Raw genomic sequence first — 19933 nt, forward strand, 5'->3', positions numbered from 1 at the left:
GTCTCTCTCTGTCCCAAAAATAAATAAACGTTGAAAAAAAATTTTAAAAAAAAAAAGAAAACAACATTTTGGGGCAACTTGCACATCTCTGGAACAGGATTAGGAGATACTAAGAGATGGCATTTTTTTAAATTATTTTTTAACGTTTATTTATTATTGAGAGACAGAGACGGAGCATGAGCATGGGAGGGGCAGAGAGAGGAGACACAGAATCCAAAGCAGGCTCCAGGCTCTGAGCTGTCAGCACAGAGCCCAACGTGGGGCTTGAAGTCACAAGCCACGAGATCATGACCTGAGCCAAAGTTGGACGGTTAACCAACTGAGCCACCCAGGCGCCCCAGAGATGGCTTATTTTAAAAATCATTTCTGAGGGGCGCCTGGGTGGCGCAGTCGGTTAAGCGTCCGACTTCAGCCAGGTCACGATCTCGCGGTCCGTGAGTTCGAGCCCCGCGTCAGGCTCTGGGCTGATGGCTCGGAGCCTGGAGCCTGTTTCCGATGCTGTGTCTCCCTCTCTCTCTGCCCCTCCCCCATTCATGCTCTGTTTCTCTCTGTCCCAAAAAAAAAAAAAAAAAAAAAAAAGTTGAAAAAAAAAATAAAATTCATTTCTGATATACATCCCAGCTAACGAAGGAATTGAAATTATTCAAACTCCCTCTGCAAGGATCTTGAAAAGAATAAAATATCTAGAAGTGGGGCTCTATAAAAACACTTATTATGTAGGGGATATGGTTTAAGTATGTTCCTGGGTTCTTTTAAAGGAAGTGTCTATGCCAAGACGTACCACAGTAATGTCAGTGTAAATCAAAACCAAGGTGGTAAGACCCCTCTAGAACTTTCAGGGTCTCAAATTTCCATTTGATTTCTTTTGAACTTACTGGACCTCATTTGCAAGTTCTTCCATAACCCTCTTGTCCCTCCATTCAATTCTTTGCCCAATGTTGTGGTTTCAGCTGCTCTTCTCCCTCAAGTTCTTATTTGACCTCAATAAGATCTAAACTTGCCCCTATGAATGACCCAGATTCTTTTGCTTAAGCCTTACCAGTTCTACAACAAAAGATAAACAACTCCATATTCACCTATCTGCTGTCTTTCATAAGCACTAACTTAGCTGGGAAACAAAGCATTTACAGTCATGAAACAACATATAATTGGTGTTGTGTCTCATTTCAGAGGTCTTAGCATGATACCACATATGACTGCACCAGATTCCTTATACAAAGTGCTCTCTGGATATAATGCCACATGTTTGCTTCCAATGAATCAACTTCTGGTTTTTCATTGCTTTCCTTTCCCCCCTCAGTAAACAGTTCATCAAATCCCTCTAAGTAGGGATATACTGACAGCAGCAACTTGGTTGCTGGTTATTTATAACCTGGTTATTTAAGGCACTCTACCATTTTTTAGGGTAGTTTATTCAACACAGCAGATGATTCTGCTTTCAGCAGCTAGCTAGTACCTTCAGTCTCATTTGATACCTCCCTATGCACTTGGAGGGTCCAACGGAATACCTTCAACATGTGCATGTTAGCTCTTCACATTCATAACCTGATTTCTCTGTTACAACAAATCCTTCCCCTAAAGTTGAGCTGAATTCACCATATCAACCCAACACAACACAGATTACAATAGGCTGCTTAGGTTGCCAGGAGAGAATGTTTGACACTTTAACAGGCTTTTCCCTTTACAAATCCACCAAGTGGCTATTTTCAATGTTAACCTAAGAGAGTGCTCAAGCTCATCATCCAGACTTCCAGATATGATGAATGACTAAGGCAAAAAACACATTTGTTAAGGAAGCAGCCCATATAAAGCTTGTAAAGCTTTGATTGATCATGTTTACCCAGTGGATACAAATGTTATTGGCCTTTAAAAAATACTGGGGGGGGGGGGTACTGTGTTTTGTTTTTGTTTGTTTTTTCCCTTTCTGAAAATAGCTTTTTCAGACCAGTGTGTGTTCAGGCTTACACAATGGAATGGTATGGAAAAGAGGTTAACCAGCGATTTTTGTGTAAACAAAATTGATTCCTTTTCTCCACTACATGATGAGATATAAAAATGGTCCACCTGAGAGCAAGCCCTGAATGTTCTGTTTCTTTTTTCAAGGCTGTTTGTTGTTTGTATCATTTGTGCATACACAAACAAAAGCAAGTTAAGTTAATAAGCCAAAAAGCTTGACTTTGGCTCTCAACCAAACACTAATTAGCTTTTAAAAATATTTTGAAGACTTTGTCCTCTCTGTATAAAATAAAGATTAATTCATTCAGCTTATCATTCAATAATTACTAATTATCTACCTATTATGAGCCAGGAACTTTTATAGATTTTCAGTTTATAGCACTGAACAAACTGATCTCTGCTCTCATGTACTATACATCCTAGATGGGGAGACAGACAATAAGGAAATAAACACATAACACAGAGAGTGAAAAGTGATGTATATGTCCAACATCTGAGCAGAGATCCAAAGTAATAATGGACCCAGACAAGCAGATATCTGGAGTAAAAGCAACCCAAATAGAGGGAACCAATGCATAAGCTTGAGGAGCATGAAGAGACTACTGAGTTATCAATATATGTGAATATTGTTGGAATACCATACTTTCTGCCACTTCTCTGCCTAGAAGTGAGTTGCTTTATGTTCCCCTAAACACAATTCACCATGAGATGACACTGTGAAGCCCAGAATAACTACTGTCACTCAAGTAATACGTATAGAACAACTTATAATCATTTGCCCCATATACTCCATTTTAGAGCCATTTTATCATAGAGAATACAGTCCTTAGCAATTTCTTTTTTTAATCAAAAAAGATACCTAATATGACAAGAAATCCCCAATCCAGACCACAACATCAGCCAAAGTAGAAAAATAGCAATTTCCCCTGAAAAACTGATTTCAAAACTATCATCATCCATCATCATCATCATCAATCACAGGAGGCAGCTGCTTTGGCAGCATTATTTTAAGTCCATATTTAACTAGATGACAGCTTAACCTTCTTAAGGAAGCAGAGTAATCTCTCCTTACAACCTCAACCAAGTATAGGAAAGTAGATTTGCTCTAATGTAGAAACTGTCTTTCATCTGATTTCATAAACATGCAATGGCATTTGATGATTTAATAGGTTCTTGGAATTTTTCTTTTGAACATTCAACACTCTATCAAGACTGGTGAAGAGTGCATAACTCAAGGATTATTGAAGTTACTACACAAGCAGAAACTAATCAACCAAACTGTGTATGACAGCCAGGTAGAAAGGCATCTGTGCATGGACGCCTGGGTGACTCAGTCAGTTAAGCTTAGGCATCCGACTTCAGCTCAGGTCATGATCTCATGGTTCCTGTGTTGGAGCCCCACGTTGGGCTTGCTGCTGTCAGTGCAGAGCCTGCTTCAGATTCTGTGTCTCCCTCTCTCTCTGTCCCTCCCCCACTCACGCTCTGTGCCTCTCTCTCTCTCTGTTGAAAATAAGCATAATTTTTAATTTAAAAAAAAGGCATCTCCACAAATGTACCTCCTAGAGAAAGAAGAGACGTGTGACTAAATGTATACAATACAATGTACTTGTGTATCACACACAATAGGCACATTTCTCTCCACATTGTATGATGTACTTAACTGATACCCTCCATATGCTGTACACATCCATGCCCCAAGGCATGTCTTCCTATCTAAATTTGCATTACTTAGTTAGTCTGTAGTAACCATCCTAACCATACCCCTGAACAAAATGAATGCCAATCCCTTCCAAAACCTTTTCCTAGATTCCCAGGGAGAAGTAAGTTTTGGTATCTCTGAATTCCTCATCAGACTTCATCCATATCTCTTTTGAGAACACAGCTTATATTCTATTTTGTATTAGAGTTCTTTGTATCCATCATCCCCTTTCTCCTGTCAAAGGAAAAACATTTTGGCAATTATAATAGCAGCCTATTTTTATTTACTAAAATAGTATTTATATATTACACTGTTAAGACATGTGGTGAATTAAAAAACACTGTATATCCTAATAATGCTGTACCTTCAAATCAATATCCTCAGTTAAAAATGTGCCTATGATTCACAGCATCACTAAGGGCCAGAACCAAAATAACTATCTGGAAGTTACTTAAAGTATATGTCAACAATAGCAGTTTTGTCATTCAAAAAATGTTTACATAAAATGGCCAAAAAAATCCCCATTAAAAGCTTCCTTTTGGGATAAGGGGTAGTACAAAATCCTTTCATTATTATTCCCACAGGAGCCAGCACACTGCCTTGATGACAAGTTTTTGAATGAATGAAGTAAATGATTGCATGGTTATGTGCACTTTACTATGTCTGAGTCACAAAATGTCAAAAATTCGGGAGACAGAAGATGGTTGCAAGTTGAGAATGTCCAAGAGAAGCAGAGTACAAATTACAGAATAAATGGAAAGAAAATACATCAAAGCTGTGATTAAACAGAATCCTAACAAAGTTTGAGATTAAGAATCCTATTTGTCCCTGAGGAAAATAATTAGGACCAGTAATATTCTGAAAAATTAACATCCAGCAAGGTGTTCATGTAAGAGCACATGGCAGTTTGAGAATGTGTGTGTGTGTGTGTGTGTGTGTGTGAGAGAGAGAGAGAGAGAGAGATCGAGCACACACCCATATCTGCACAAGCACATGTACACCTATCTGTCCGGTGCTAGTAAGGTTGGAGGAAAATATGGTAGGAAAAGAATAATTCTCAAAACGCAACTCTACTTACTACTAGGATATAAATATTGATTCACCAACAAAATATGCAAACTTCAGCATACCTAGACAGTTTATGATTAATGATAGGATACCTAGTTAAAGGTAGCTGAAAGGTGTATCATTTTTCATGACAAAGGACCAATGAGACTCAAAGTAATAAAATGAAGTATTAGGTTGAATTTAGATTTTTTTACTATGCAGTCATTTCTTGAAAAGAAAAATATACATGTGCATTTTTATTGTTTTAAACTAAAATAGTAAGAGTTTTAAAGACATGTACATGGTACATTTCTAAAACTCAATATTCCTAATTATTTCCTTTAGCATTCTTCAAAGTCTATACTTCTGAAGAATAGTTACATGAGTTTCAATGCAGTGAGAGCTTTTGGGAAATTAACTATAGCACAAGAATCATGCTCAATGTACACACTGTCATTGCCTTTTTCTGGAAATATAAGAACCATCACCTGGGAACCTGTCAATTGTGATATTCTCCAACCTCCCGTCTTATTCTTCTTGATATAGCTAGAAATGTATCTGGCACAAAGCAGCTACTCAGAAAGTGTTTGTTAAGCCATGATAAACACTGCATCAATATGTCTATTTTGCCCAAGGTTTAGTTTCTTAAAATGGCAGCTTAAGATCACAAATAAATTGGGATTCTATCGGTCTCGTTTCCTTTCTAATAAATGATTATGGTTTTATCTTCTGTTAGGTCACAAACTTCCAAAATACATTCTGTGAAATATACTTATCAAAGGAAAAAGGGTAGCATTCTATCCTTAGAACATGTGAACATTTAGGGGCACCTGGGTGGCTTAGTTGGTTGAGCATCAGGCTTCGGCTCAGGTCACGATCTCACGGTAATTGAGGTTGAGCCCCACGTCAGGCTCTGTACTGACAGCTCAGAGCCTGGAGCCTGCTTCAGATTCTGTGTCTCCCTCTCTTTCTGTGCCTCCCCTGCTCGTGCCCTGTTGTCTGTCTGCCTGTCTCTCTCTCTCTCTCTCAAAATTAAATAAACATTAAAAAAAATTTTTTTAAAGAATTTGTGAACATTTCTATTTGCAACAAGAGATTTTAGCTGCAGGACTTCTCCCTGTATTTAATATGGAAACATACATTTTGGATACTGTAGAAGATAAATATATATAGTATTTCTCAAATTGGCTTCAGAATATTTTTTTTACTTCAAGTTTATTTTGTTAACATACAGGGCATTACTGGTTTCACATATACAATTCAGTGATTCATCACTTCCATACAACACCCAGTACTCGTCACAAGTGCCCTCCTTAATACCCATCGCCAATCAAGTCCATCTCTTACCCTACTTCAGAATATTTTTAAATTAAATATTGTAGTGGGTTGTTCATATCTTTTCATACTTTAAACATTAAATATCCTGAATTTCAAAGCTTTTAGCTTTGTTTCCAGAAGTTTCATGTGGGCAACCAGTATATATTCATCTTCTTGATTATACAGTCTTTTAGAATGTAGGTCATAAGAAATGTTTGAAACAATGATTACTTATCAGATGATAGTCTGAACAATGTAAAAGTTTTTACATGTAAAACCTTAAAGGTTTTAAGAATAATGCACCATAGGGGCACCTGGGTGGCTCAGTCGGATAAGCGTCTGGCTTCGGCTCAGGTCATGACCTCACGGTTTGTGAGTTTGAGTCCTGCATCGGGCTCTGTGCTGACAGCTCAGAGCCTGGAGCCTGCTTCAGATTCTTTGTCTCTCCATCTCTCGGCCCCTCCCCTGCTCATGCTCTGTGTCTCTCTGTCTCTCAATAATAAACGTTTTAAAACAATTTTTTTTAAAGAATAAAAGTATAATGCACCAGGAATCTCAGAACCTTTATCTTGCCCTTATATTTGAGAAAAGCATTATCTTTTACCTTCCACAGTGAACTAGATTATGTGTCTCATTCTCCCATTTTCTTCATTTATTCACTTGGTTAATGAACATTTAACCCTCATTGTCCCCCACGCATGGGCCTGGAAATTGATCATATAAAGATGAATGTAAAGGTTCCTGCTCTAACAGAGCCTTTGTCTCATTTCACAAATAAAAATATAATAACAATAATAACCCACAGAGTGGTTGGTGACATAATAAAAAGATACAGGCAGTTACCAAATAAGGCAAACACTGCCTCAGGTAGTTGGAAAAAGCTTCCAAGGAGTAGGCCTTCAAAAAGGTAACCTTCAACAGAGGTAGGTATCAAAAAATGAGTTTACCACGTTTAAGAGGACGGCAGATACAGGTCAGTAACATATCCAAAGAAAGAACATTAGTTGAGGTGTAGGGATAAAGACATACAGAAGGGTGGGGAATTGAGGTGATGGAGCACAAGGTTAGACTGTGGCTAATGTGTTCAGGAACTTGCATGACAAACTAAGGAATTTAACTGAAATATTATATATATATATATACACATATGGATTTCCTTTTTTATTGTTTTGTCCCATTTTTGGCTGGCGCTCTAACTCCCTGTTCAAAATACCAACTTCCCAAAAGCAAGGAGAGGAAACCTGATCCTAAAGAGAACAAAGACTGTGTGTCACAGATCTTTTTGTCCTCAGGACCTGGCTTAAAGATCAACATGTGGGAAGCAGTCTAAAGTATAATACATGGATAGATGGATCCCTGGATCAATGAATGGGGGGGGGGGGGGGGGGAAGAAGGAGAAAGGACAAGGGATGAAGGGAAATGTAACAAGAGTAGGAGGGGAAAAGAAAGGAAAGGGAAGAAGAGGACAAAGGAAAACAGGAATGGAAAGTTGGAGCAGAAAGAACACAGTTATATCAATTTTTGTTTTTGTCAGCATCCTGTATTTGTCAGGATGCTGAATTGCAGGTAACAAAGACCCTACTCAATCTAGCTTATATAAAAGGGTAATTGGTTGGGTCCTATAGTTCCTAATTATCCTAGGGTGTAGCTGAAGATTAAAGGAAAAATTGCAGGAAGCAGTGCCTGAGGTCACAGAACTGAAGACAACCATTTCAGGACTCTCCCTGCCTCCTGTTCAGTCTTGTCCGGGTATCTGGGCTTAGCCTAACTGTGTGGACATTAACCAATTTCCTGTATAGACAGCATCTAACTCTCAATGTCCACACTCTGATGCTACTTTTAGGATACAGATCTACTTCTTCTTGAATTCCTTCATCCAGAGGAAGAGGAAACTGAAATGGTTATAAGTTGCGACACTAGCGCATAAATTTGGATCAAAATAATTACATCTGCTTTAAAAGACATACAATTGTAAATTATGACATTGTGTTCTGGATTACAGAAGTAACTTTATTATTAAATTATGCAAAGAGACCACAGACATTAAATATTAGACTAACATTTAATAAAAGAACAGTTAGATTTCATCATCAGGGTTAAAATGGTATTAGCTCATAACAAGTAAATGTGGCCAAATCTGAATAATGTCTCACTTCTGCCTCACCAATCTCATGGCATGACATGAAGATCAAAAAAGATGAAGTGTGTGAATGCTTACAGTAAGGTCTATGAAACTACAGTGGCCATTATAGCTGTCATTTCTGCTGTTATTAATATTCGATAGATGTGAAGAAGCAGAACAAGCAGGGTCAAAGAAACCAAGTCTTGCCTTATAATATCTATCGAAGATTTCCTCCTGACCTTTGATAAAATAAATATAATTCATTTAATTCCTTAAATAACTGTTCTTTCCAGCACCAGTATATTTTTTCAAGGTCTTTAGCCCAATACCTCACACTATGGATACAGATGAAGACATTCTTATTTTTCTAGTATTTCTCAACATAAGGAACTGTGTTCAAAGTTAAATACATGATGATGTGAGATGATTTATCCAATGGAGTAGAAAACAAGTTGGATAATTGAGATGAACATTGAGAGAATATGTTGATCACAAGGGAACATGCTTTAGCTGATCTGCAGTAGAAGAACAAGTTGATAGCAATGACCTTGAGCAGACAGTTCTGACAATCGGGCATCTAGATGGCCTTGTGAAAGAGGCAAAAGTTAAACTAGACATGGAAAGGTAAGTCCAACTTTGATAGGTAAAGACTGAAAGACAGGAGTATCCCCGACAAAGGAAACTGAGTAAAAGGCATAAAGGCTGGATCAAATATTGGGCACAATAGCAAGCAATAAGTAGCAGGAGTCTCAGAAACATGAGATAATGGCTAGAAAAACTGAAAAGTAACTGTGGAAACATTCTCCATGTCAGCATTATAACTCTCTACCTAATCCCTGCTATACTTAGCTTTAAAATAGGTAATGAAGGGGCACCTGGGTGGCTCAGTCAGTTGAGCGTCTGACTTCGGCTCAGGTCATGATCACGGTGCATGAGTTCGAGCCCCGCATCGGGCTCTGTGCTGACAGCTCAGAGTCTGGAGCCTGTTTCAGATTCTGTGTCTCTCTCTCTCTCTCTGACCCTCCCCCTTTCAAGCTCTGTCTCTCTCTGTCTCAAAAATGAATAAAACGTTAAAAAAATTTTTTAATAAATAAAAAAATAAAATAGGTAATGAAATTGGAATTTAGTAAAATAATTATGGTATTTACAACTTTTCTAAATAGTATTACACTTGCCTCTGAAAATAAGTAGATCTATGCTCTCTACTTATATGTTGATATAATTTAACAAAGAATATTTGCTGTTTTTTTTTTTAATATTTCCTTTAAATTTTGTTTATGCTGATTTCTATTCTTTTGATGGGAAAGAACACATTTGCACATTGCCTTTGTCAAGGCCATGCTGAAAACCACCCTTTGCCATAAAAAGACATTTTTACTAATGGCATATAATCAAACATGCACTTCATTCGTCATTAAAACTTACTGCAAATATTCAACAGCTACATAGCAAATGCAATGAAAACAATAAAGTTGATTTCAAACTGTAATGCCTGTGATTTGTCTCATAAAATACAGGAAAAAAAATGCCTGTAACAAAATTAGATATGCAAAGAACATTTTATTCCCATTTGATTTACAAATGTTTAAAATATAGTTTTTAATATCTGGCACTCATGATGAAAACTACGTTCTTATTTTAAATGAAGTTAGTGTCTTAATAGGCTCTGCTGCTTGTTGTTATCATTTTTACAGATGAGTTATATATATATTTTTCTACACAGTGAATAACAACTCCTTGCATATGTAGACTAATCCATATAAAATAGATACCATCTTACCATTTTTCATCTACAAAGATGACAATTTTTTTTAGATTTCACCTATCTGATTAAAATCACAGAATTTCAGATTAAGAAAAATGGTCCAAGATATATACTGGTCTCTGGCCTGGTTCATAAAAATCCCCTCTAGTATAAAAAGGGAGGCATTTCTTATCAGCTGTTGTCATGTTTGTAATAAGGAGCTTAAAATAATATATGAATGGAACACAAAGAAGTATTCAATGAGGAATAAGCCCAATACTCAACTGGATCTTTCCCCATATTTACCCACTTCAAAAAAATTTTTTTTAATAAAACAAAAAAGAAACACCTATTGGAAGCAAATAGCTAACCTCACAACATAAAAGGTTCCTGAACATTATTTAGAGTTTTTGAAATGAGCAGATTAAAGGATATGAGGACTTACAATCTAGACTAAAAATATAACGCATTTATTTCTCTAATTTCAAACAAAAGGAACTAAAATTAGCATTCCTGGATAACACTCTTTCATCTAAGTAGCTTAGAAGAATCAAGTGAATTATTCAAATCTAGAAAAGGAAACCACTAGGAAAATAGATATTTTAATGTTCTTCAGCCTGCAACCTATCCAGGAAGAGAGAAATCAGATAAAAGATAACCTTCAGCAAACAAGGTTATGAGAGATTCTTTCAATATGAGTCAATCTTCCGTCTCCATGTCAGGTAAGACAAAAGGACACAGAAAGGAAGCTTGCTTTCTTAGATCCACCCCACCCCAAAATTGAAGAAAACAAGAATACTGCTGAATACCCAAAGAATCAATTGCACCTTTCCACTGTTCGATCCCAAGAAGTAAATTTACCGCACCCTGTACACTGTTCATAACAGTGTTACTGATACAAAATTATTCACCTCTAAACGTTAGCTTTTCAACTATGAAATGAAATTATTTTAGGGAAGAAGTCATGTAAGAAATCATGTATGATTTATCCCACTAACCATACAAATAAAGTGGGCTTTAGGGAAACTGAATTGCTTAAGATCTCACAGCTCTTGAGAGCAAGATTAGCCTCAAAACACTTGCCTTGAAAATTCCTGTCCCAAGGCTTTGATGGCCCAAGACTGTAGGATACCATCTGCTTTGTTTTAATTTGGACATCTTTGCTATGGGATCAGGTATGTACCGTATATGTGTCTGTGCAAATATCTGTGTATATGTTAGACAGGCATTAATGTAGTTAAGACTCAATTTTATACTGATTAATAATCATTCTTAAATGGCCAGTAATCCTTTTTAAGTCTAAAAGTCTTCTCCGTAAATTAAATTCTGTAATGCTATAGGATTACATGCAATTAGGTAAGCAAATACCAGTCACAGTATTACCACAAAATTACCAAAATATACATTGCTAAAACAAGCAAACTGGTAATTTTCCAGTATATCATGCATGCACTACGTTAGAAGGAGCAACGACAGAAAACTTAATACAAAATACAAAGGTGTTAGATTGAAAAACAGATGCTTATTGAGAATTTTCCTATTGAAGAAAGGGCCAACCCATCACTAAGAGTGGCAACATATGAGATAACGTTTACAGGGGTAAGGTAGGTTTCAAAATACACATGTTGGCAATGTTAGAATTTAACATGACAAAATATAACTTGCATAAAAAACACCAATATGTGTTTCCTATATATATATATAGGAAAACAAATAAATGTATTGTACGTTAGAGTTATCTGGATAATAAATTTAATTAGTTAACTTTCTTATTTTAAGAACTGTACAATTTTATTATTTATTTTTTTTAATGTTTATTTATTTTTGATAAAGAGACAGAGCTCGAGTGGGGGAGAGACAGAGAGAGAGGGAGACACAGACTCCAAAGCAGACTCCAGGCTCTGAGCTGTCAGCACAGAGCCCAATGTGGGGCTTGAACCCATGAACCGTGAGATCATAACCTGAGCCAAAGTCAGAGGCTCAACCTACTGAACCACCCAGGCGGCCCCAAAACTGTAGAATTTTATAATACAGTGGCAAATGGAATTTCATAATAATTTTTTTTTTGCAAATGAAGTTTTGGGGCTACACATTACATTTAAAACAACCTATTATAGTTTATTATAATTGCTACTGCTTTCTGTATATATTACTAACACAGAAAGAGCTACTTACTAATTCCGTAACTGAAAAGGAAAAGTAGTCTCAGTTATTATCAACAGTCAAAACTTTTGTACAACTTCTAAAAGATAATTTATAAACTACTTTACACATATAGATCTTTTTATTTAAACAAAGGGTACATACCCCTAAATATGTTATTCATCTCAACTTCAACTGCTCATCACCTACAAATAAAGAAATGGATTTTAGAATACAGCATAAACCTGGGTCTTTTTTTTTTTTTTTTAAGTTAGTGGCATGCCAGTACTGCTGATTTTAGAATAAAATGTTTCAATGCTAAAAAAAAAAAAAAAAAAAAGTGTCTCAGGGAATTACAGAGGATCTGATTTTATCATGATATTCTTTAAACTGTGTAATTTAGAAAACTATCATAGTAAATCTATTAAAAAAGCCTAAGAGCTGATTTATATCCAAATATCTAGAATAAAGAAGAGATACTAATAGTTTTGCTTATTGTACACATTATAGTAAACATTTGAGTTTCATATGAAACTAAAAACTCATCATTTGAAATTAAGGAAAAATTTCCTCAGCTCATAGAGAGCAACAATTAATATTCATTCCTTGTAAACGACATAAAATCTCCCTTCTCACCATCTTTTTAAAAATCATTGCTAATCTTTTTAGATCAGAATTAATTTATTTTAAAAACAAGAAATCTAAAATTTAAAGGTTACATAAATTATGCAACAATTAAAAATTATGACTTAATTTTTTTAAGTAATCTCAACACCCAACTTGAACTCATGAATCCGAGATCAAAAGTCCCATGCTCTTCCGAAGGAGAAAGCTAGGCACCCCACAAAAATTTTAAATGGTATGAGGGTTATCCAAAATTTACAAATGCCCCCACTTTTATTACCCTCAGAAATTGAACACCGACCTTTTCTAAATTTAAACTCTAAGTGATATTGATAATAGTTTGGACTTAACACAAATTTATATTTGCGTTTCTATGACTTATGTTTTATCTTCAAATTCTCCTTTCTGAGGTCTATATACATGCAGCCAATTGGCTACCTGATATCACTATTTGGATACTCTAAAGGGATGTCAAATTCAACATGTCTGAATACAAATACATGATTTCTTATACCAACTCTCCCCTGAACCCAAATGGTCTACTTCCAGTGCTGCTAGTGAATGGTACCACCATAATTCACCAGCCAGAGAGGTAGGAGTCACACACATCTTTTTCTTTCACCTATTGGAAGAGTAGTCAATCCACCACTAGATGCAGACCATTTAACTTCATCCACATCTCTGTCACCAACTCCCTTCCACCTACCATCATTTTATACCTCAAACAGCAGTAAGAACATTCTCACTGCATTCACCACTGACACCGCCTATCCTTTTTGCCCCTATCCATTTCAACCCTCTGAGGATGCTTCAGTGTCTTCCTATTAGTCATGCAAAATGACCAAAATTCTTTAACAGGCCTACAAATCCCCGTATCATCTAGCTTTTGCCAAATATTCCCTGTATCTTCCACCATTCTCCACCCTCTGCACTCCAGATAGAAGAAAGTATTTTCAGTTCTTGAAATCTGTCATGATCCTGCCCATTTAAGGGTTTTTATACATAATATTGTTTCATCTGGCATATTCTTCCCTTAACCCATTTCCACCTATTCTTTCTGTAGATCACCATTTAAACTTCACTTTATAGGCATTAGAAAGAGGCCTAAGTCAAGTCCTCCTAATATATTATACTCTCACAGGACAACATTTGCTTCTTCAAAGCATTGAACACTGACTGTCTATGTGACTTATTACTACATCCCTAACTGCAATGTAAACTAAATGATGCTGGCATCGATGTTGCATATCCCTGGTGCCTAGCAGAGAGCCTGACATGCCAGAGGTGTTAGTGACTGAAATTAAAATAAGTGAATAAAAATGATAGTTTGGGGGCATATCTTTTCTATACTCGATTCATACTAAGGCATGATGGTATGAATGGAACATATACATGTTATATTCTTGAGAAAAATATTTGAGATTATTCCTGAGCCCCAAAACAAAAGGTGGAATCCAATAATGATACTTGTAAAGCATTAATTACTTCTTGAAGACCAAAACAAAATTATTTATTCCTCACATGTAATTCAATGAATAAAATTTAGTAGGTGTGGAATATGGATAGAATAAAAGAAGTTTCATTTTATGAAGCTTTTCCATTTACAGCACACTTCCAGATAAATGTTTGACTTAATGTCCAAAGGGGATCATGTATTGAGTATCTACTGGTATTATCTCCAGTTATCGGACTTAGAAGTAGGGTAAAAGAGGTTTCATGTTTGGCCTGTGGTTGCATTACTAATAGGTACAATGAGACCTCTTACCTCCAACTACTGTGTACTTTCTACTAAATTACAGGGCCTTGGCAGTGATCCAGATGATGTGAACCAGACAAGTTCTCCTAATGACACCATGCTGTAACTCCATGAGGATTATGTTGCTGCTACACAAAATTTTCATGACAATATATGGAATCTATACTACATCGTAACTAAGGAAGCACTCACCCCTCAAAACTCAACTCTACCAACCTAAACTTTCCAAGCCTTTCTCCACTGAATTAAGGCTTACCTCTGCATCTCCTATCGCAGTATTTCCTATAGTACATTTTACACTGGTTAGTGATACTTCTCTTTTGACTAAACTGTATGGACCAGAAGCAAGATGGTATTCATATTTGTACCCCAGCACCTAGTACAGTGCCTCTCTCACAGTGGTCACTGAAACCCTGGGGGACAGGTGTGAGTGGATGTGTGCAATAGTAAATGAATGAAATAGGCCAAGAATAAACACAGTGTTACATGATCCTGTGACTTCTAAATCATCAAAATTTAAAACATAGACCATTTTATTGAAATTTGGTTCTCTAGTTGGCATAACCATTAATCAAAATACATCATGTGTTTATCATATAGGATACCAAAGCTCCTCTTACTGACAAGTTAAGGACCTATACAATTTTCATCAGGAAGAAATATTATTTTAAGCCAATAGAAGCAATCAAACATTTATAAAAAACCATGACAGGAATGGGGCGCCTGGGTGGCTCAGTCAGTTAAGCGTCCGACTTCAGCTCAGGTCATAATCTCGCGGTTTTTGAGTTCATGCCCCACCTCGGGCTCTGTGCTGACAGCTCAGAGCCCGGGGCCTGCTTTGGATTCTGTGTCTCCTGCTTTCTCTTCCCCTCCTACTCTCATGCTCTGTCTCTGCCTCTCAATAATAAATGTTAAAGAATTTTTTTTAAACATGACAGGAATTATTTTAAAAATGAAAAAAAATAAAATGATATATAGTAGGTTTAATTTGTTCAAAATTTTGAGTTATTTTTTAAGTATTTACTGTAGCATGTTGAAATACCAGATGAAATATTCCCCTTCTACATAGATAGTAAGGGTCCCGGGTTTGCGACTGCATCAAAACTAACTTCTGTATTAATAAGCTGCTTAATGTAAGGAGCTTTCAGGTTACCTGGCAAGTATAATCCTTTATACCTGGATAAATGTACAAATTGATAACAGCACCATTAAATCTCATGGCATTCACAATAATGATTCAATTCAAACTCTATTCAAAATACAAGTAGAATGGAGCAAAGTAAATCTTTTGTTTCTGCAATGTATAGACTCATAAGTGTTCTCAACCACTTTGTTCTTTTGTTAGTTCTCAGAGTTCTAAGACAGCAGATCTTATTAATATGACAGAAAGGCCAAGATAGATGAAAACTCAATTTTTCCAAATAACTATAGCCTTTTTTTTCCCAAGCAAAAAATACACTCAGAGCAATACTATTCAAAGCAAATGAACAGATTTTGTCAAAGCTTCAAGCAACAAGGAAAACAAGTATCTGGTCCTCTTTTAGCATAAGCCTGAATCATTAGTGACTGAGGTAATACTGAAAATGCAATCACATGCTTTTATGACAGCGAGATGGGTGCTACTGACTCAACAGAAGGAAAATAGAAAAAAATATGACAAGAGCAATATGCTCTTTGTTAGGACCCCACTAACACACTGATCTTTCTGACAAACATAATCAACAATGCATCTGGCCTTATGCTCAAGGAAATTATTTTATAAATTTATTTTATAGTTTACTAACTCCAGGTATCATGCTCAGTCTTCTCATCTCTCTAAAATGGCATTTAATGAATTTTCTTATCAGATATATCAGCATAAATCCTGTCAAAGATTTCCTGGTCTAGGGTCTGGAATAAAGGCATATGTATGAGTAGTTCTAAGGAGAGAAATTCCACAAGCTGATAAAGTTTTTAAGTCTTATTTACAGCAACAAAAGATATTTTAATACCTATCTAATCCTGGTTTTCTTACCAGATGGTAAGGTTGCCATCTCAGAATCTAAAAGCTAGCTGGCAAATTATCATCCACAAACAAAGAAAGCCTATTAGATACCTCAGAGAGCAAAGATTCATATGGGATGGCTGGAACAGTAAAGAAATACTGCCAACGCTAACTAAATAAGGTGGATTTTCCATGTGATTGCAATTTTTCCACCTTTGCTGTATATTTCACTTCTTGCTCAAACAGGACATGGGTAATTTTGAGAAAGGTGAATCACTGGGCTCAAATCAAGGAGTCCTAACTCTTCCAAGAACTTTCTTGGGAAAGAAATGAGCTTTTTCATCTATAAAATTAAAGTGGTGTGCTAGAGGACCTTCAAGTCTCTGCAAGACAGAAGAACTATGATTTCCAGGATGATTTTGTCATACTGCTGCTCCATTAAAAGGTTTACCAGAGAGGTCAGTGGAATAAATCCAAAGACAATGATCTCCATATCTCAAAAGACCTCATTTCTCATGCCGTCTACACCTGTCCTCAGTCACTGGAAATAATCCTTAAGTGGTATTATTCCAAAGACAATTATTTAATGCTGAATTGTACATGCCTAGTTCACAAGAGCTGTCTATATAATAGTCAATGCATATAGCTACTAAAGAATATAGAATATATCACAAGACTGGGAAAAAATTAACAAAGCAGAAGCTTTTTAATCAAGTACTTAAGAGGTTATGGAGAGGCCACGAAGTGAAGTTATGAAGTATGTTTCTAGTCAAGAATGCCATCTACTGACAGACAATAAAGTACTCAATATTCATATGATTTTATTGAGTGAAGAGTCAACAGTGGATTTCATTCCTGGATCAGTTAAGAATCCGGGAAGTAAAAATAAAAGTCCATCAATTCTTAGCATCTCTTTGGGGTTTCTGTGGGTATATATTTAATAACTGTCTTATTTCAAAATGTTCAGTTTAACCCCCATTTAGCCTTAAAAATATAATAACAGTGGACAGATTTGCCAGCCATCCTTGGATGGTTTGAGTGCTCCTAACAGGTGCCTCATTAATTAACTTCTTAGGACATGAACAGATTTCTATCAAAAGCACTGAAATCACCTCAGAAAAAAATAAGCCATTTTTTAAAAGGAGAACCTGTCTGCCAAAGTGAAGAAGCTCCTACATAGCTCACTCAATTTTTCTTATGACTTTCCATTGACAAAGTCATCTCATTTAAAACTTGCTAATCCCCTGGTAGGGCTGTTTTGAGATGTGAGGATGATAAGAGCTATGATAAGGGTTCAATTTCAAATACAACAGAAAATACAACTGAAAAAAAGAATATTTTGACACCTCATGTTTTCCATCTATTGAACTGGCAAAGATCAATAGATTTACACTGTGTTGGTAAGTGCACTGGGTAAAAAAAAAACATTCACATACCTATTTTTAGTGGGTGGATCCATTGGTACAAATTCTGTAGAGGGTTATTTACCAATATCTATAAAAAGTAAAAAAGCAATTTTTTTTACTTGTAAATATCTTCTCTAGAGTTATACAGTCTAGAAACATAAAGTCATTGGGGCACTTGCTACTCGTTTTAAGAGTTACTTATAGAGTGAAGAATAAATGAAATAATTTGTTTCAAGTATATAAAACAAAATGTGTAGCGTAGTTCATGTCATTGTCATTAGATGATGATATAATTAATCATTTTAGGAAGCACTACAAAATTTCAGACAAGTGAATGTTCCATTCATTATGGTAAAAAAAAAAAAAAACCTTATGTGTATACTACATATATCAGTATCTAGAACTTTAAAGTATCTAGAGTACTTTAATGCTTTGGTAAGCCTTGTCAACTGGGGAAATCTTGCAGTAATGTGTAATCATGTGTGTTAATTTCCTAGGAATATTTTATTTTGAATTAATAAAGGTCTAAAAGATTAGGAAAAAATCCAAAATCCTCATAATCTTGATAAAAATTAATATAATTTTATTAGGACATAATTGATTGAATAAGTTGACACATAGTTTAAAATTTTTCCAGCTTTTTTTCTCTTTCTGTAACTAAATTACATCCTAACCATTATCAACCATTCATTTTAGCTGAATGAGAAAAAGAAAAAAATGTTAAGTGAAAGCACATTCATTTGACATTAACCCAAAATAACCAATTTGCTTCTCATGAGCCTTGGCTGTTGCTGAGGTGCATTTGTTAAATTATAGCAGCAATTTTTCCTCAGGAATCTTCTAATTTTGTTCCAATCACTAGAGTCATGTTTATGTATTTCCTTGCACAGATATACTGCTTCCTCAGAGAACTCTTGAGAATAGAAATTTTTTATCAGATGATTGAATATCAAACAGTGAGATGACTAGCCGGTTAGGTTAAAAATATGAAAAGACATTTAAATTTAAACATAAAGGAGATCGTCTGAATGACAAATTATGGGTGATGTAGAGGAATGAATCAGGAGAACTTTTTCCCTTACTTTTCTCTCAGAGCTTCTCCATATCTAAGCAGGAAAGCTTGGTCTCAGTATCCTACTGCTCAGTGCTGTGCTGTCTAATAAGGTAGCCACTGGCCAGATGTGACTATTGAGTGTTTTGTCATGTACCTAGTAAACATTAAAGATGTAGTGTCAATCATCAATTTAGAGTATCTCATTCAGAACTGTTTTAATATTGATACATGTAGATACAAACTTTTGAACACATGCTGTTAACTAAAATTTCACTTGTTTCACTGTACTTTTAACTTTGACTTCTAGCAAACTTGAAATCATACCTTTGGCTTACATATTTCCACTAGTGCAGAACTAGTGCATACCTATCTATGATGTAGTACATTCTATTTGTTCCTTTGTAGGCACCTGTGCTTTGATGGTTCCAGGGACTAAGTAGGTTTCTAAAGGGGCAGAAGCTGTTTATCTTTACAATCCTATCTTGATTAGGCATGTAAAGACCTGCTGATTCCCATTATGTGGATTCAGATCTTGCCCCTTAAAAAAAGGCATTGCCCAACTTGGTGTTAAAGTCATAAGGCTTGAGTTTTCAGCTCAATTAGCTGGACGAATCATTTAAATCCTCTGAGACTTTTTTCTTAGTTATAGAAGTCCTGTCTATGTGACCAATACCATTCCTGTGAAAATCATTTAAGGTATACATGGGAATTCTTTAAGCCATACACACTATGGCATTTGATGTGGTATTAACATTTAGTTTTAGCTCAACAAACAACATGTGGAATAACTGATTCTTTGTAATTCACCTTAATGGGAGCAGAAATACCAAACCTTTGCTGCCAATCACATTGCTGAGTAGAACAGACAGCAGTTGATTTGTTCAATGACAAGTCATACCTTAGATTATTCCTAATAATTCTATTTCAAATCAAGTAAAAAGAGAATGAATCTCTCAAAAACTTAACTGTAATAGTAACAGAATTAAGAGTAAAGAAACTTTAGATAAAAAACAGATTCAAAATACATGAAGGTGTTTTCCTTATAACAATGATCTCTTTCATATACTTACACATTCCCTCAT

The 19933-nt window shown here is 35.7% G+C and overlaps 1 protein-coding gene across 5 annotated transcripts in view; it reads right to left on the reverse strand.

Moving 5' to 3' along the window:
• Nucleotides 1-19933, reverse strand: part of CNTN4 (contactin 4) — a 903676-nt gene that overhangs the window by 753231 nt on the left and 130512 nt on the right. For 2 of the 5 annotated variants that reach the window (XM_086697563.1, XM_086697564.1), the window contains exon 2: nt 12193-12233. The exons of the other annotated variants lie outside the window; for them this stretch is intronic. The gene's annotated coding sequence lies outside the window, so the exon portion shown is untranslated. The remainder of the gene's footprint in view (nt 1-12192; nt 12234-19933) is intronic. 5 annotated transcript variants of the gene reach the window in all.

This window comes from Puma concolor, chromosome A2 (assembly GCF_028749965.1).
Source record: "Puma concolor isolate L17-30 chromosome A2, mPumCon1.1.hap2, whole genome shotgun sequence".
Lineage (NCBI taxonomy): Eukaryota > Metazoa > Chordata > Mammalia > Carnivora > Felidae > Puma > Puma concolor.